Source organism: Pezoporus wallicus, unplaced genomic scaffold, assembly GCF_028554395.1.
Source record: "Pezoporus wallicus isolate ANWC-B61680 ecotype Strahan unplaced genomic scaffold, APGP_CSIRO_Pwel_v1 scaffold_3294, whole genome shotgun sequence".
Classification (NCBI taxonomy): Eukaryota; Metazoa; Chordata; class Aves; order Psittaciformes; family Psittacidae; genus Pezoporus; species Pezoporus wallicus.
The window spans coordinates 8,495,596-8,513,016 of record NW_026635478.1 but is presented as its reverse complement, the minus strand read 5'-3'; positions in this window follow the sequence as shown (position 1 = coordinate 8,513,016).

The following is a 17,421-nucleotide window of genomic DNA, read 5'->3' as shown; positions in this document are numbered from 1 at the left end:
GTCTTTCAAAAATACAAGTAGGGAAATTACATGGGCACTGAAGCATTCAGATGTAAGTGATATCATTAAAAAATAGCAGAAATACAGTAAGGAGAAAATTAATAGTTGTTCCCTTCAAAAAAGTTCCACAAAATTATGAAATACTTCCTCTGAGTTACGGATTGAGTCATTTGTGCTGCATTATTTGTACAGATGAAAGCAAGTTATTGCATGATTGAATAACACAATTAGATTTTTATTGCTGAGATCTTTTTTACAGCCAGTGTTTGCAGCACAGCAACTGTCCCCACCAAACAGGGTTGCTGGGGGACTGGTACCAGGAAATACAGACAAAACCCAGCAGGACAGGATGAGAGCTTCCACTGATGACCAGCACAGGTGAACTGATGAAGGGAAGCCAAGTATCTTTCACACGACAGAGACTATTTTTTGTATTAGACCCTCAAGTAGTAGGTGTGGTTTTCAGCACCATTAGTTTATCCTTTGAGTGCTTAGAATGGCTGCCATAAGCTTTTGGCCAAGGCTTTTGCAGCCAACTGCTTATGCATGCCTGCTGCCTGCTTTGTTCAACACTGAGGTTTCCCTGGATTGTAGACATTGTCCCTCTGGTCTCTTTGGAGTCCCAGAAGCCCAAAAAATAGCTTCCAGTGGAGACAGCGAGAAAACAACTTTTTTCCAACTTTTCCATTCTCAGATAAGTGCTTTTAATATCTGGCCCCATAGATGCCATGCAAAAAGACGTATGGTTCCAGAAATAGTCGCAGAAGTAGTGGCTTTTTTGGTTGTACTTCTGGTTCATACCCCTTTTTTGTGCAACTGAATTTGGAGGAAGCTCACAGACATCCTCCCTGTACATTCTGCAGCCCCTAAAGCTAGAAAAGCAGAGAGGACAACAGCTCTCACCTCAGCTTAGCTCCCCAGAAGCACGGCTGGTCCTATAGCTCTCTGAGAAACATGACCTGCTGGCTGGCAAACTGCAGCCACTACACTAACACAGATGGAGCACCACATCACTTAGTAGCTTTATTGCACAGAGTGACAGGAAAAAAATGCTTGCTGGAGAGAGCCTGGAAAATAGCAAGAGGCAGACAGCAGGAGCTTGGGGATCACCATTTTACCCTGTGGGACGAAAACTCTTAATCGATAAAGAATTATATCGTATCTCTACCAATGCATTCCAACAATGGAACCAAAACAGTGATGACAGCAGCAAGCACGGCAGGGACAAGGAGGGGTAATATGTGAGGGCAGTAAGAGGGAAGGAATAGAGCTCACCCTGGTAGACTTCCCAAGGAAAGATAAGTCAGTTTCTTGGTTTTGCACCTCCATGTCCCACTCTGAACTCTGCTATAAAAGCACAGACAGGCAAAGACCAGCCACAAATGGCCAGGCACACGATTTGTATTGACAGAGGCAAATACCAAGCACTTCCTAAACAGTGAAACAGAGCACAGAAAAAGGAAGCATCCTCATCCAAGAAAACAAAGACAACCTGAGGCATGCTTGACTGAGCAGAAATTGTTTAAGCTGCTACCTGCAGCAGACACATAGCCCTCTCTGAACAGGAACAGCAAGACAGGGTATAAGGTATGGGGTACTTCAGTAGCAGCAGTGCACTGGACCATCGGCTCTGGAGTGGAGCTGCATTATAAATTATGCACTCAGACAACATTTCATAGGATTAGAATATCCTGAACTGGACAGGACCCATGAGGACCATAGAGTCCAACTCTTGATTCTACACAGGGCAACCTAATCCAACTCTTGATTCTACCCAGGGCAACCTAAAAGTTAAATCATATGTCTAATAGTGCTGTCCAAATGCTTCCTGGACACTGACAGGCTTGGGCCATGACATCTTCCCTGGGAGCTTGCTCCAGTGCTTCACCACCTCCTCAGTGAAGAACTTTTTCCTAGTATCTATTCTGAGCTTTCTCTGATGAAGCCTTAAGCCAGTCCCTTGAATCTATCATCGGACACCAGAGAGAAGAGGTCAGCACCTTCCTCTCCTCTCGCCCTCATGAGGAAGTTGTAGACTGCAGTGGGATCACTCCCTAGTCATCTTCTCTGAGCTGAACAAACCTAGTATCCTCACCCACTCCTCATAATACATGCCCTCTAGTCTTTTTGCCATCTTTGTTGCCCTCCTTTGGACACGTTCTATTTTTATATTTTTATTGTGGAGCCCGAAACAGTACTCCAGGTGAGGCTGCACCAGTGCTGGGGCAATCACTTCTTTCAACTGGCTAGTTATACTGCACTTAATGCACCCCAACATGCACTTGGCCCTCTTGGCTGCCAAGGCACACTGTGGACTCATATTGAGCTGACAATCAACCAAACCCCTCAGATCCAGTTCTGCAGGGCTGCATGCCAGCCTCTTGCCCCCCAGCCTATACATACATCCATACGTCTAGTCCAACCTCCCTGCTGCCCACAGCAGATGATCTTTAAAGTTCCCTTATGACCCAAGCCATTTTGTGGTTACTCTGTCCAAGGTGCAGAATCCATTATTTGTTTTTGCTAAATTTCATGCAGTTACTTTTGCCCATCTTATCCAATGACATCGCCCATTCATGCAGGAGGTATGAGTAGCCCTACTCTCCTCAGCTACACCTGAAACGGACTCTCTACGATGCCTCAGATTTTGTTCAAACTTAATTCTGGAATAATTATTCAGATGATAGCACATTAACAAACACTGCTATTTCCCAGCATCTACTGACATCTTTTTCTCTGAACAGTCAAAAATGAAATTCCATCTGACCATGACTAACCAGTGTGTGAACAACTGCATGATAACTTTCGTTTCCATAGTCCTGAGAATGAGCTTGCATGGGAGAGGAGTTTTAAGCCAATACAATTACACAATGAAAGGGAGGAAAGAAGCACAAGTTTTACCTGAGCACCACTGTACTTTGTATAGAAGCACTCCATTATGTTAAGCTGGAGGAAGAGAAGGTTAATCCACAAAACAGAAAATCTATCTTCAGCAAGACAGAGTATATGGTGGGTGATGAAGGTTTCATTTATTTTCTCTTAAATATTAAAAATTAAAGTGTAATAACCATAAAAATAGCTTTTGGACAAAATTCCAGCTAAATGCTTTCAGAATAGCTGCACTCTGAAACAATTTGACCAGAAGAGGTTAAGTACAAAATAAACTGAAAGTTTGCACTACTACTGGTCAAGTAACAGGACAAAGAAATATTTAAAGCATATCAAATTCCACTGGACACATGTAATTATTTTTCCCTGAATATAATTCCCTGAAAAACAGAGAGGAGTCAGCACTGTAACATTCACTCAACATTATACTTGTCAAACAGTATTTATCCAGCCCTTTGTTTTGTGATGATGTCTTGTCCTGTCTGATTTTATGCTTTCTGTTTAATTAGCTTTCTGTTAAAATAAGACCAAAAGGTATTTGTTGAGTGTTTCATGCAGGCATTCCTCACCTGCCTCTCCTACTGGGCTTTTGCTGCTGTGGGTCTCTGGCTGACATCATTTACCCTTCAGCATCCACTTGAGTATGCTCTAGTATCCACGGGCTCAATGACACCTATCATATATGAAATCATTTTAATTAGTTGTTTGGCTAAGAAAGGGGAAGATGTGATATAATAGCATGATCACTAGACTGGGGATGCTGACTTCTCAAGAAAAAATTGGTATCAAATTCTTCTCTAGCCTTCAGATAGTTATTTCGGTGCTTTGCTTCAAGTTTTCCATTTGTAAAGCAGAAATGGTATTTCCTTACCTCACAGAGGTGCTGTGAACTGCATTCCCACTTCACCACGCTCGCGTATCCTTCCAGCTTGATAGCTACAGATTTTAAAAGATAATGCTCATATTTAAGAAGGAAAGGGATTTCACATTACTGGAAGTGATGGCTTTCTGAGTTTGAAAGCCGGCTCTCCTTTTAGCTCCTGGCAGTGCTGATTTACCCTGGCAGCTTGTAGGCTTTACCTACAACAAAAAAGGGGATGCAGAAACCATGACAAATTATTTCCCTGACAGAGATCAGGGCAAATTGTGAACCTGGCTGGTGAATTTCACACCCACCAGTATCCTGAGCACAAAAAAGGGGGAGGCAGCAGAGTGTCCACATTCCTTCTGATTGCTGATCACCAGTGAGTGCTTGAAAACACAGAGAAAGTTGCCGGAGGTTTGAACAACCCCATCAGAAGGCTTGGTGTGTGCGCACATAAGCTGAGGCACTAGCAGGACCTCCTGAGTAGCAAAGACCATGCTTGAATGCTTCAACTTGTGTGTGCCTTCACGACTGAGGGCCTACAACAGGCTACAATACTAAATGTCTCAAATTTTGAATCTTTCTGTTCTTCTTCTACTCCCTGGACATCGTCAACCTGTAATGATGTGAAGTCCAAACAAGAGGACTCTGCCCTTATGTACATTCAACTGAGCAATTCACTGCATCGAGGAGAACTGAGCTTCCAGCTTCTACCCCTGCTGCATGAAGTTATTTCACCTCCACCTCAATCAAAGGCCTACCCCAATAGATCATTGGTAGATATTTGTCATTGAGGATTCATTACCAGGATTCCCCTTCGATATATATGTGAAAAATCACTGCCCCCTCCTCCTCCAATCAATTTGATATGCAGTTTTGGTGGAGCAGGCTGTGAGCCTCACTGGCCTGGGGCATGAGAAGTAAGGTTGCTGCAATTATTCAGACGTTAGTTAAGCATGGTACTTTTCTGACTTTTCCTCCCCCTTCTCCCCAAGTCAAATCTTAGAGAAGGGACAATGCCTAAAAGTGCTTAATGACATTAATCCATACATCGGAATTTTTTTCTGCCTGATATCAAATGTATTGGTCTCCTCTTTATCTCAGTCAATGGATCTTAATTTCAGTCTCCAGAGAAATTTGGTATGCTAATTACGATCACCTTCCCCGAAATGAAGACCTTGTTATGAAATGTTGAAACGCCAACTTCCAAAGAGAAGAGTGATATTGTGCACAGAAAAGTGGCTCCCCTTTGAAAACACATGGTGTGGTTTTTCTGCAGATGAAGAGCAGCCCTAGCTGGAGACGCTTGCCTGCAAAAAGCCAGCCACACATAGCTGTCAGCAGAGAAACCCACTTTCCAAAGGCTTCCCTGCTCCTGGGCCTCAAACACTGACCTGGAGAAATCCAGAGCTACTGCAGCTACTAGCAGGCTACTTCAAATAGCAGTTGAGGTAGAAAGAAGTGAAGCCCTTCTAAACCTACTGCAGCTCAGTTCTGTAGGTGCAATCCCACAAGGTCCTAGCTATGGGGTGAAGGAGGATGAGATGTCAACCAGAGGCAGATGAGGTGTACAGGAGAATGGGACTCACTGCAGGTGGATATTTGCAGGATACTGCCAACATTGGTTGGCTCAGGGTAAACCTGCTTGGCTGCATGACACTGGGCCAGATGCACTTGGCCAGCTTCAGTACAGGCAAAGCTCCTTAGCATCTGCTTGCAAAAGCCACGTAGACATGCTCTAACATCACCCACAGATGTCCACATCTGTGACATGCATATGCAGCATAATCCAGGGCTATGAAGACACCTGGGGCAGCTGTGGAAGGACCTGGTTAAGACCTACAGTAGCACGGCTGTATTCCTCTGGCATCTGCACAAGCTCACCTAAATCTCACTTGGGCATGCACAGTCTGGCACTGTGCTTTGCAAAGACACACTTCAGGTTGTTCTAAAGAACAGAGGGGGAATCTAGTTCCTCATAGCAGCAGTCAGCTCCTCCAGTCCATAAAAACATCTCTCTTCCTAAATCTTTCACCCAAATAAAAACAACTTGCTATTTCAAGAGGAAATTATATTGAAGTCCTTGAAAGAAAAAGCTTTCTGCATTATAAAACCCTGAGCATACCACTGCTAACATCCACTGCTGAAAGGGCCCCATGGAAAAACAAAACACAAATTTATTATTAAAGTCTATGTCATACAGGAAGGGCAACCTTAATAGTGACAGTTCACAACCTATTTATGCTTTACTTCGTAACCTTCATGTCATTCTTTTAAATACAGTTGTTTGTAATGTCACAAAAAATGGCAAATATCCTACTTGACATAAGAAATACTCACTTAGCTTAGGTACATCCATTTTCTTTCCTAGAATTACTATTTCTAAGAAATGACAATGAGAGATGAGCAGTAAACAGATCGTTTTTAGGGTTCCTGTGATTAGCAACAAAACAGTGAAACTGGTGTCTTGCAGCTCTCATCTCTCTTCCAAGTTGTGAACCTCTCTGGGTGGCACATCAAGGGGTGCACAGAAAGCCTGGGGCAAGCTGAGGACACTGGCCAGGCACCACAGAGAACGTGAGGAAGATGATGCCTGTGATAATCTCCCGCTGGCACCCACTCTTGCCCTGCGGTACTTCACTGAGAAGCTGAGGTGCTGTTACCTATAGCAGGGTCAGACATACAGATACCCTCTTTATTTGCCACAGTTGGTGTATGCCCCAGAGCTGCAAACAGAGCGATGGTACCCACCTGGACGCATGCAATGGCACAAACGCTGCTGCTGAGCTTTGGAGCTGCTTTGTACCCTGATGCAGAGGTGTTTCACAAGGGCTGTGTGAGAAGTGTTTCACTGGCAAGCTTGATCAAACCATCTGGCGCCAAAGCCCCTTGCTGCCAACAACACCGCAGTCACTCCCTAGTGAAGAGTGAAGCCATGGATGCTGGTTCAAATAAGAGATATGTACCAGGAGAACTTTTGCCCCCATCTGTCTTAATTATACTGAATTCAATAATTTCTTTGAAGAGAGAAAACAGTGTTCCCCCCCCCCGCCCAATCCCCACATACTGAATCACCTTCTCAAATCCAATCCCATGGTGTAAGTCACTTCCAGATATTCCTCAGTGTTTATTACAGGAATTACACCTCCTGAATAGGCTCACATGCATTCATTTTGGACAAATAAAAGAAAAAGGCCTCTCTGTGCAATCCTGGTTTTGTTCTATTTGACTAAGGAAAGACATTTTGTACTAAATTGTTGGTTGGTTGTGTTTTTCTCTATACGTATGCAGCTTTTCCCAAAGTGTAACCTTAGCAGTTAATAGAGTGACTCCAACACAACTGGCAGCTCCCCAGCATTTCCAGGCTGTAGGAAAGAAAAGCCTTTATGAAAGAAAGAGGCATGTTGTTCCTTCCTGCCCAAGGTCTGCTAGGTAGCAGAGGTTCACTGGCAAAGGGGTATTTGGACATACATGATGACTGAAAATAAAACTGTTGCTTAGAAATTCCTGGCTACTGAAATAAGTGCTATTTGTTTCTACCTACAGGCACTGGATAATTTCCCCTTGGTGGCCTACCCAGCTTTACTTGTAAGCTGAAAAGATTTGGGGCAAGGGGGTGTCTTTGAACCACTTAATAATTAAACTAAGACTGAGCAAAGGCAGAAGAGGTTGAGAAAAACCTATTTACAGCAAATTTAACCTTGGCATAACTCAGGTCATAGCTAGCTTCAACTTGGCTTAGTATTTTTAGAAAAAATATAGAAGCAAAATAATAATATAAAAGCAAAATAATACTATATCAGATTGAGCGGGGAAGAGATGACATTATCCTACAAGGTGAAGTTGTGGTTGGAATTCTTTCCCCTTTTTCTTTTCCAGTGAAATGTAGTCTTAGTTTCTACCTCAGATGACAACTGTGCAGCCCTCCATGTCCTGAGACCTGGAGGATGCAAAGACACAACTGGAGTTGAAAGATGGAGATGTTGGATCCATCTGAAAAGGAAACTACACCAGGGCACCATTGTGTTACAGTGTCCAGAACAGCCTGCTCCTGGTGCTCAGGATGGCCTGCCACATGTAGCTTGTGTTTTACCTCCTCAGGGAGCCCTCCAAGGAGCTGGATGAGCAGCAGACTTTCTTTCCCCTTGAACAGAGATAGAGCTTCAGCTTCATGATATCTATAAGAAAACCCTGAGCAAGGCACAGGCAGTCCCTAGGGTTTCCCTGGGAACCCTTTCAGTTCAGTGCTTCAGCCTACATTAGGCAAACAAGCTGGGCTCCCAGAAAACACGAGCACAACAGGTCTGTCCATCAGTCCCCCTCTCTGCTTGAGAGTGGGCAGTCAATACCAGAGCTCAGTTACCTCCTTGGCACACAAATCCTCCACAGCAACTCTGGCTCATCTGCACCAAGACTACACAGTCATGCCCTAAGGGCTGCCCTACCAGCAGGAGGAGATCCCTCCTGGAGTGGCTGAAGGCTGCTTTGTATGACCTGCACCATCATTTTCATCCATGCATTGCAAAACCCGTGACAATTCAAGAGGGGCATCCTCAGCTTTAGAGTTTGGGGGATAAGGGAAGGGTGTTAATCTGTCTTTCTTTGGTACATAACTCCTCTTAAAGCCTGTATCAAACAGACACAAACCCTGAAAAAATCTGTTTTCTGCAGCCCTGCATTCCTAAGTTTCTAGAACACATAAAGGCCAAAAAAGGAAGAGGGAGGAAGGATTGAAGTATTAAGAAACAGTGAAAAAGGGAAATGGAAACAGATGAGCAACTTAAAAAACCAAATGGCCCAAACCCCAGTTTTCCACACAAGCTGTGACACAATCCTCAGCCTGGAGGTGTTGAGGGTATACCACCTACCTGCGTGACTGATGTGCCTTAGCACTGCACAGCACTTTCCCAGCCTGCAAGTCATACTTGCATCCTCACACACCAGTTACATTTTATGGCCTGAAAACAACAGTAATGATGATAAGAGAAATGCTTATAATGCAGCAAATTAATATTGCTAGCAAGATGTTCAATATTGCCTTTTCCAACAATGTTATAGAGATAGGAGAGCGCGCTAACAAATTACGTGCAGAGTATAAAAATAATAAATTAAATTACAAGTGAACAGCAACTCAATATTTTGCATGAAAAAATCAATTTTCTCTCTCAGCTCTGTTATACAGCCAGCAAAAGAAAGAACCCAGCATATTATCTCCTCAGACTCCAAAACCGCCCAAGTAGGGACCTTGCTATTTTTCTAAGCCATTAAAGCTTCTTCCTTGTGTACTGGGTTTTGTTTTGAATTTCTCCTTTCACCCTCTGCTGACTCTGTGATAATGGTTATTTTATAGGTGGCGCCCATAGTGCTGCCTAATTTTATGTCAGTTGATATTTGATATTGTGAGACCTATTTTCTCTGCTTTTAACTTTGCCCAACTTGAAACTTCCTGGGTGCATTTTACCATTCCAGTTATCAGCCTCAGACATGCTGCAGGGCATTTGCATTCGTTTAATTTCACTTTGGTCCAAGTGAATCCTCTCTTCCTGTAAACAAAACGATGGGAAAAGATATGGTCTTACCCTGGTAAAAGTAAACACACAAACTTAGTGCTCCTTTTCTTGAGCAGCACACGCTTCCTTTTGATTTGTATCCTGAAATTCATGGGAGATGGCTTGTTTGATGAAACAAAAGCCTTTTGTGGGGAGCATGAAATTTGGGGAAAATCTGGCCAAGTTGCAAGACCATTAAAAGATCAGTTTGTACAAACACAGAAGATTCTTCTGAGGCTTCACAGCTTATTTCTTTAACTATTTTATCCACTCTGAGCCTGATGCAGGAAAGATTAAGCAGGACGTCCCCTAAAACTGTAAATTCAAGCAAAGAGCTCAGGAAATGTGTCTGGAAACAGCAGCCTGGAACAGACTTATCCAGTATGGCTGGAAACAAGGTGGGGAGGACACTGGCTGAGGAACCAGGAGATGAGACCTGGGGCTCAGAAGCAGCGTGTGACTGTACCGAAGCATGCGGAAAGTAAGACAGGCCAGAAAACAAAAATTAGGAGGAGAAGGCTAATAGACAAAGACTGGTGATCCAGACCAGGGAACAAAAAAGGAAAAAGTGCATCACACAGTCTTCTAGGATGGGATGGAGCTGAAAAGACCTCACATTCCATGAAAAGCAGCTAGGAAAAGTGGATTGAGAAGCTTTATCCCTGTTTATAAACAAATTGAGTGTTAACACAATGCTGAGTAATGGGGTTCTTGTTTTGTGTTAATATGCTTCTAAAAAACCTTAGGCGGTTCCATAAATGTATTAAGAGGACATAAAGAAGTCAGAAAAATGCCCTTCAGTATACAGTGATGACATGGAATTACACCACCTTCGTTTTGCCTTTTATTATGTCTTTATTTGACTTTGTAAACCCAGCCATGCTTTTTAATGTACCCTGTGTGTTTGTTTGCCTGTGTGCATGCAAACATCCAGAGACACTTGCCAGCACAGATTTTACATGGGTAGACTCAGAAATATCCTCCACCTGCCAGCAGGGACAGCAACCAGGCTGCACCTGGAATCCCACCACTGGGATCCAGCAGGTAAGAGACAAAAGCACACCAGGGGCAGTCTGGAGAAGAGAAGGCTAAGGGGGGACCTTATTGCTCTCTACACCTACCTGAACAAAAACTGTAGCAAGGGGAGTGTTGGCCTTTTCTTCCAAGTAACAAGAGATAGGATAAGAGGAAATAGCCTCAAGTTGCTCCAGGGGAGGTTAAAATGGAGTAGTAGGAAAAACGTTTTCACTAAGAGGGTTGTAAAGCATTGGAACAGGGTTCTCAAGGAAGCGGTTGAATCCCCATTCCTGAAGGTAGCTAAAAGACATGTAGATGTGGCACTCAGGGACATGGTTTAGTGGTGAATTTGGCAGTGCTGGGTTAACGGTTGGACTTGATGATCTTAAAGGTCTTTTCTGACCTAAGCGATTCTATGATTTTCTGAAAATCCAATTAAGCCTTTGCAAAAGCATCATTCTGTAGCCCTTCCACTAGGCTTCATTTCAATTAGCTTTGGATCAGGTCATCAGTAATTTTTTTTTTTACAAACAGAGATTTCACATAGAGAATATAAGAAAGACATTGAATAGCACTGAGCAGGCTGTAATGGGAAAAGGGTAAATCAGAACTTAGAGACTTTTTTTTCTTCAGATCTTTCACATTCCTGCTGAAGCTTTCATCTCATCACTGAAAGTGCAGTGCTCCCCATTTTTCTCCTGAAAATCAGGAATAAGTTTACCAGTGCAGTCTTGACAGGTTTTATTTGCAGGAGCTAATAAATGATGGCTCCAGTTGAAGGCCATGCACAGCTGTAGGCATATGTTGCTGCTGCTGCTTTGGAAAGTTGGCTTTTATGGGTCACGTAAACATGAGTTTAGCTGAAATGTGTATCTGTCATACTGATGTCAGTGGGATGTAAGCCCAGTTTCTAGAAGTATGGTATACCATACATACAAGTACAGTATTTGGGGGAACAGGTGTTACCCACTTCCTTACCTTGATAAAAATGTGTATGCTACAAAATCTTCTACTGATGCCCCTAGAGGCAGAGCAGCAATGAAAGCACTGCAGTCATGTTCACACCAGAAAATGCCCTTCTTGCTCTGGGGTGAGATGAAAAAGGAAAAGGTGTCACAGCAAAGGCAGAGTAGTCCAAGAATGCATCAGGTGAGCGACCATGAGCGTTGCCCTACCAGTGCCTGTATTAGGTGCCTGTATGTAGGCCCATTATCTGCCTTAGCAGCGACCTGTGCCTCTGGCAGCAGCTGCAGTGGGGTTACTTGCCGAGTCCCCTGTGTCCAGCCTCTTCCCCATCAAAACACTTGGGCTCCTGGAGTTCACTTGGCATCCATGGATTTCGTAGGCTCCTGTCTTAAATCCACAACCACTGGATGGATTTTGGTGGAGGACTGGCTCTGTGCCTGGTGGGTAACAGAGCAGGCACACACACGCTCATCTTCCCCTTCGCATCCAGTTGGATTTTGTGGAAGAAGTGAGACACACATCTCGTCCCAGCACAGCAGCTGCAAAATCTGGAGGGAAAGGATGTTTGGAGGATGCCTTGATGCTCTGTGTGCAGCACCGGGGAGCTGCCCCACAACGGCGAGGGAACACCGCTTCGGCAGGCTGTACTGCCATCTAGCCCGAGTACGCTGCTGTGGAGTGTGCCGCAGTCTTAGCTAGGAGGATGTTAATGATCCAGGCCTGCAATTTTCAACCTGTGGTGGAAATATCCCCACAGAGTAAGAAGAGCTTCTGTGGTTTGTGACGGGTCATGCAGTGAAGCAAGCCTGTTGGCAATACATTTAAATCCCCTAGATAACAGGCTGTACCGCCACTGGAAAATATTTAGGGGACTGATACTGGAAAATGTTGAAAACTCACTGATTTAGACTTATTAAGCAATAGCTCAGTTTCTGTGGCAAAATAAAAACCACAAAAGTGTTGTGGAAGTGGACAGTGATGCAGTCACTGTAGACAAAAATATCTGTCAGGACAAATAAAGTCCAACGAGCCACTTCCAAGGCTGTGTTGGGCTAGAAGATAAAGGCATATTTTTCCTAGTGTCATAAGGCATCATACTACATTGGTGTAGCTTCCTCTAGTAACAGCAGCTGTGGCCTCCTCACTTTCTGGACATTTTTACTGAGACCCACGAGGGCAGTTTGACTCCTCAGGAAGCTTGCATTCAACAAGTACAATTTTCTGCCCCCATCAGTATTAGCACACTCTTTGCAAAGGCAGGTGAGCCATTGCAGAGCTGCTGTAAGAGGCACTCAACCTTCAGAATGCAGAAGAAATCCAAGTTGCTAAGCGCTTCCCAAAGACACCAGGGTAGCGACAAATGCATAATGGCAAAAGCCTCACTACTCATTTACAAAAGTAATGGTTGCAGTTTCTTTCATCAAAACCCAGGCCACCAGCAGGAGCACCTATTCCAGGATTGTGCCAACTAATACCAGGCAGCTCCATGTCTGTGCAAAGGATGCGTTTATGAGTAAGGATGTCAGAGAAGGAGCTATAGACTGACCTGAGATGCTGTGCTGCCCCACTAAGAAGGTAATAGGGAAAAGTTGAATTTAATGGAGATGTTTTTCACTGCCCAATTGATATGACGTCCATGTTGCTGTGAAAGGCACAAGGACAAGTACAGTTCTGCCACTGAGGAAGGGCCCCAGAGTGAAGCCATCCCAGGAGGTGGATTTTCCGAGCCTCCTTCAGCAAAGCCATCCCTCAACAATGCCACACTCAGCAGTGGAGACTGAAAATGTCTCATGTCTGTTCCAGAGCACCTGCAGACTTGGGACAGCCCAGCCAGTGATTCACATCCAGCCTTTCGACTTACAAAATAATAAACAACTAATCACACTTTTCCAAAAGTGGCATTTTTATAAATATCCAAGGCAGATGCTTCATCTGTTCTGCATCAGTGTCATCTAGCTTATGTAAGCAAGCAGAAGTGTCAGCATGAGAAATTTCCAAACAAAGGGCCAACATCACTCGGACATTTCCCTCCTCCCTCATGGTTTATATGGATTTGGAGTTTGTTACATTTTTGCTTTAATTCGGCTGAACTGCAAGAAGAGGTGTGAACTACTTTCAGCGCTATACCCAGGTCTTTGATTCGAAAGGGCCAAAGTGCCCATCTGTAAAATACTCAGGGACCAGTAGGAGCAGATAGCTTCTCCTCACAATTAAGTGTCCCTTTACGCACAAAAAAGAAAAATCATTTTTACCTTTCAAAGCAGCCAAGTGAAGCTTAATGAAGACTCACAAGCGAGAATAAACTTAATAAGCCTGAACTGATGAAGATAAAGATAATCACAAAAGAGAAAGGCTCTGCTCCCATGGTCACTGCAGCACCAGCATCTAGCTGAAGTCAGCAGCAGGGAAGCCTCTCTCCAAAGCATCCCATGGGCTGGAGGCAGGTCTTGCAGCTCTGGAGAGTTACAAGCTCCTTAGACATGACTTAAACCAGGTTGTACTCAACCAGCTTACCCCAGTGAGAACAAAAGTTTACTTTCATTCACAGTTCAGGTTATAAAGCTTCATGCTTCTGACAAAAATATTCCCTAGAATAACGCCCGGGGCTCTGCCACTTGGTAGTCCTCAGGTGCACATTCCAGTGAAAACAATTTGTGGATATAAGGGAAGAGGAAAAAGAGGACATATTTTCATAATGTTTTGTTGTTGTTTTTTTTTTTTTTTTAAGGTGTTAATACCCATTTCCTTATTTAAATTTATTTGATTCCCAAACAGGCAAGGTAAGAGGTCTAACATTGAAGAACAGATCAATGGTCCATCAAAAATACCTGTGATAACACCTCCTTTGAATTTTGCTTTTGTGCTTGTCTTGCTGGAGTCCTGATTTGTTCCATCGTCTTGCCTTTTTATCTTTTTGCCACTTGGGAGAAGAAATAACGTTATGCCAGAGAAGGACCTTCCTTATCAGTGATGGACACAAGACTCGGGTGTGAAAGTTTACAAATCTTGGGCACAGGGAAGGGAATTTCTCAAGGCACGTAAGAGTAGTTTGTCACATCATTTTTCATGGGGGTGAATTTTATCTGAATGCTGCCTACGTATTGGAATAGGTTCCCAAAAGTTGCCAACAGTAGGATGTTTCCTCACCCAAAGTGAAGAGTGTCAACACACGGAATAACTGTGGCGATGCAAAAATCATTTTATCTTGTCCTATATAAACTCTTCTATAAATTTTACATGTTTTCATGCTTTATTCCTTGAGTTTGGACTTTTGCTCATGGTCAAAAGCAAATACATTCCAAATTTTCCTTAGGGAGGAAAACTTATTTTCTCTTTCAAGTCACACCAAAAATATAGCTGACCCAGTTACCACTGCATGCTTTAGAGCTGCTCAGTCAGAAATCAGCTGGGGAAAGCAGGATGCATAAATGACATTCTGAATCAAATACATAATTAAAGGGTACTAAATACAGCTGGCCATAATTTTTTCAAAGGAAGACGATTTTATAGAGTCTTCTGTAGATCAACATCTTTCAGTGTTTTTCAGGTTGTCAAAACTTTAATTTTTCTAATGTGTCCCATATTTTGAGCATAGCTATTTCTACCAAAACAGCTAGGAACTATTAAGGAAAAAGTAATTTAAGCAAATTTTCAGGTATGTTTTTTCTTTGTGGACTGTAACCTCCCCTCCCCTGAAATTATAGCTTTATCAAAAAGGCAAAATTTGAATTTTCCTCTGAAAACTTTCTACCTAAAGGTATTTGATCACCCCCACCAAATGCCTGTAAAGTAACAACTCTCTTGTGATTAGATCAATAATCCATGTTTAACTGACATCTTGCAAAGAGGTTGTTCACAATTTTGAGGTGATTATGAGTACTTTTATTTCCACCAAACTCTACTCTTCTGAGTGTTATTCAACAACTATTTCATGAAGATGTGAAAAGGAACTTCTATTTCTCCATTCCCTGAACACAAGGACACATTTTGAACACTGCAAAATGAAACAACTTTAAAAGATATCATTTTTCTCTCATGAAGAAAACACATAGATCCTATTTTTTCAAGGGAACCAAGCATTTGTTACTTCCTTCTGTCAGCCTAAATCAATTTAGCGTAACTATACATGCACTTACACTGCTTCTTATTTTATTATTTTTATTTGATCACACAGCAGCTCTTCCCTCTCAAAGGCTTAACTGCTTCCAATAATAATCGGAAAGAAGTAACCTCAGAACTTTCTCAAAGCATTTCTCTTCTCATTTTTCTTCCTCCTCCAACCTTCCTGTAAGCCTCTTCTCCCCAGAAAGAAGAGAGGGGTGTGAAAGGCTTTAATTAATTTATCTATCATACACATTGGTGGAAAGCGCATCCCCTGAACTGTTTCTTTGTTAAGAGTAAGTGCCTCATCAATCTCGAGCAGATCAACCCACATACGTAATTAAAGCCAAACAGGGTAATGACTGCTGTGATTTGAGGGCACACTGGAATGATGCCCCGGGAACACACCCAGCCACAGCTCATTCCATAAGCCTACTCGCCTCCTTGCCTTCTGTAAGCAGTCTTATGGGACAGAAACCTTTCTCTAGCAAGCCATTGGTGGCTTTGGTCAATTTCTGTAAGGCTTGCCTTGCTGGGGAGAAAGGAAACCTGTGAGGGCAGGTACAAGAGAAGCAAAGACAGGGTGTTGGTGAGCTTTTTCCAGAAAACCTTTATGGCCTACCATGGGAAATGGGCCATAGGAGGTCACCTCTCTCAGCAAGCGTTTTGCTCCCTTAAAGGAGGCTTGTAAGCTCCTCAGATGATGCTTGGAGATCCTCTGACTAATTAATATCCCAGGCTACTCCTTGCTGTAAACACAGCTCAATTCCTACCTTGTGTGCACTGTGCTTGTTCACATGCTGCAGTAATTAGAGAGCGATAGTAAGATGTGCCGAGGTGCAAGCAGAGGAATCAGTACATTCACTACATGGCTCTTTAATCTTTTCCTGAGTATACAATTCAAATTCAGAAGTTTTCCTATCCCTCCTTTACCTCTGGTTTGTTATTTGTGTTTCCACTTCTGTGTTTAGATCTCTGCAAGTCATGTTTTGTAATTCGATTGCAACATGAACAGAGTTGATTATTTCTACTAATTCTTTCATTTAAGAAACAAAATTTTACATAGACTGGAGTGCTCATTATAATTGTTTCAGTCAGAACAAATTCCTAATAGGATTTCTTTTAGTCAGTTCAGACCTGTTTTACTGTTTTGTTAGAAATAAATTTAATAATGAAAATGTGAACTTACTGGCAAATGTTTTATATTGTTTTGACTAAAGTATCTCCACTTAACCTGGAGAACAATTAATGCCATCTTGGCATTAATGTTGTTTTGATTCTTTTGAGGGTTTTTTTTACACCAAACCATTCTTTTTCATAGTTTGCTGGCACTTTGAGAAGGAAAAGTTATTTGCAGAGCTCTAGCCTTTGTAACATGTGTATGTCAGCATGACTACATGTTAATCTACAAATGATCATCTATTCTGGGAACCTGATCTTGAGTTGAATCACAGTAATGCACGCTGCTGGGTATGTGACAACTGGAATAATTAGATTATTGCTAATTTTCAAATTCATTTGGATGAAAAAGTCTTTCCTATCATTACATACTACTGCATCATAAGAAAAGAGTTGCCCTCTTCCACCTCAGCGAGGGCAGAATTTAGATATAAATCTTGCGAATAACTTTCATCCAGTAGGATGAAAGATACTAAATACTGAAATATCTCTATTTGTTTTATAGTCTTCCACCATACCTTTATTTCACTGTGAAGTTAGAAAGAAAGGTAAGCAAATCTTACATCTTCCTAAAGAAAATGGCAATCCTCCAACAGGGCCTAAACTAACAAGTCACAACAGACACGCAAAAATGTTGCCAAAGAAATGCACAGTAAGGTGCTTGTGCCAAAAAAATGAAAGAGCTCATGCTCTGTAGAGACCAAATGCAGAACTCTTTTGCCCAGGCTTCAGAGGTTTAATATTAACTGCGTTTGCCTGATCCAGTGGATCCTTTAAGAGCAATGAAACAGAAACTCACAGAGCAAATTTGTTTTAAACATCTACCTTACACAAGTCATTGTGCTTTAGTAATGC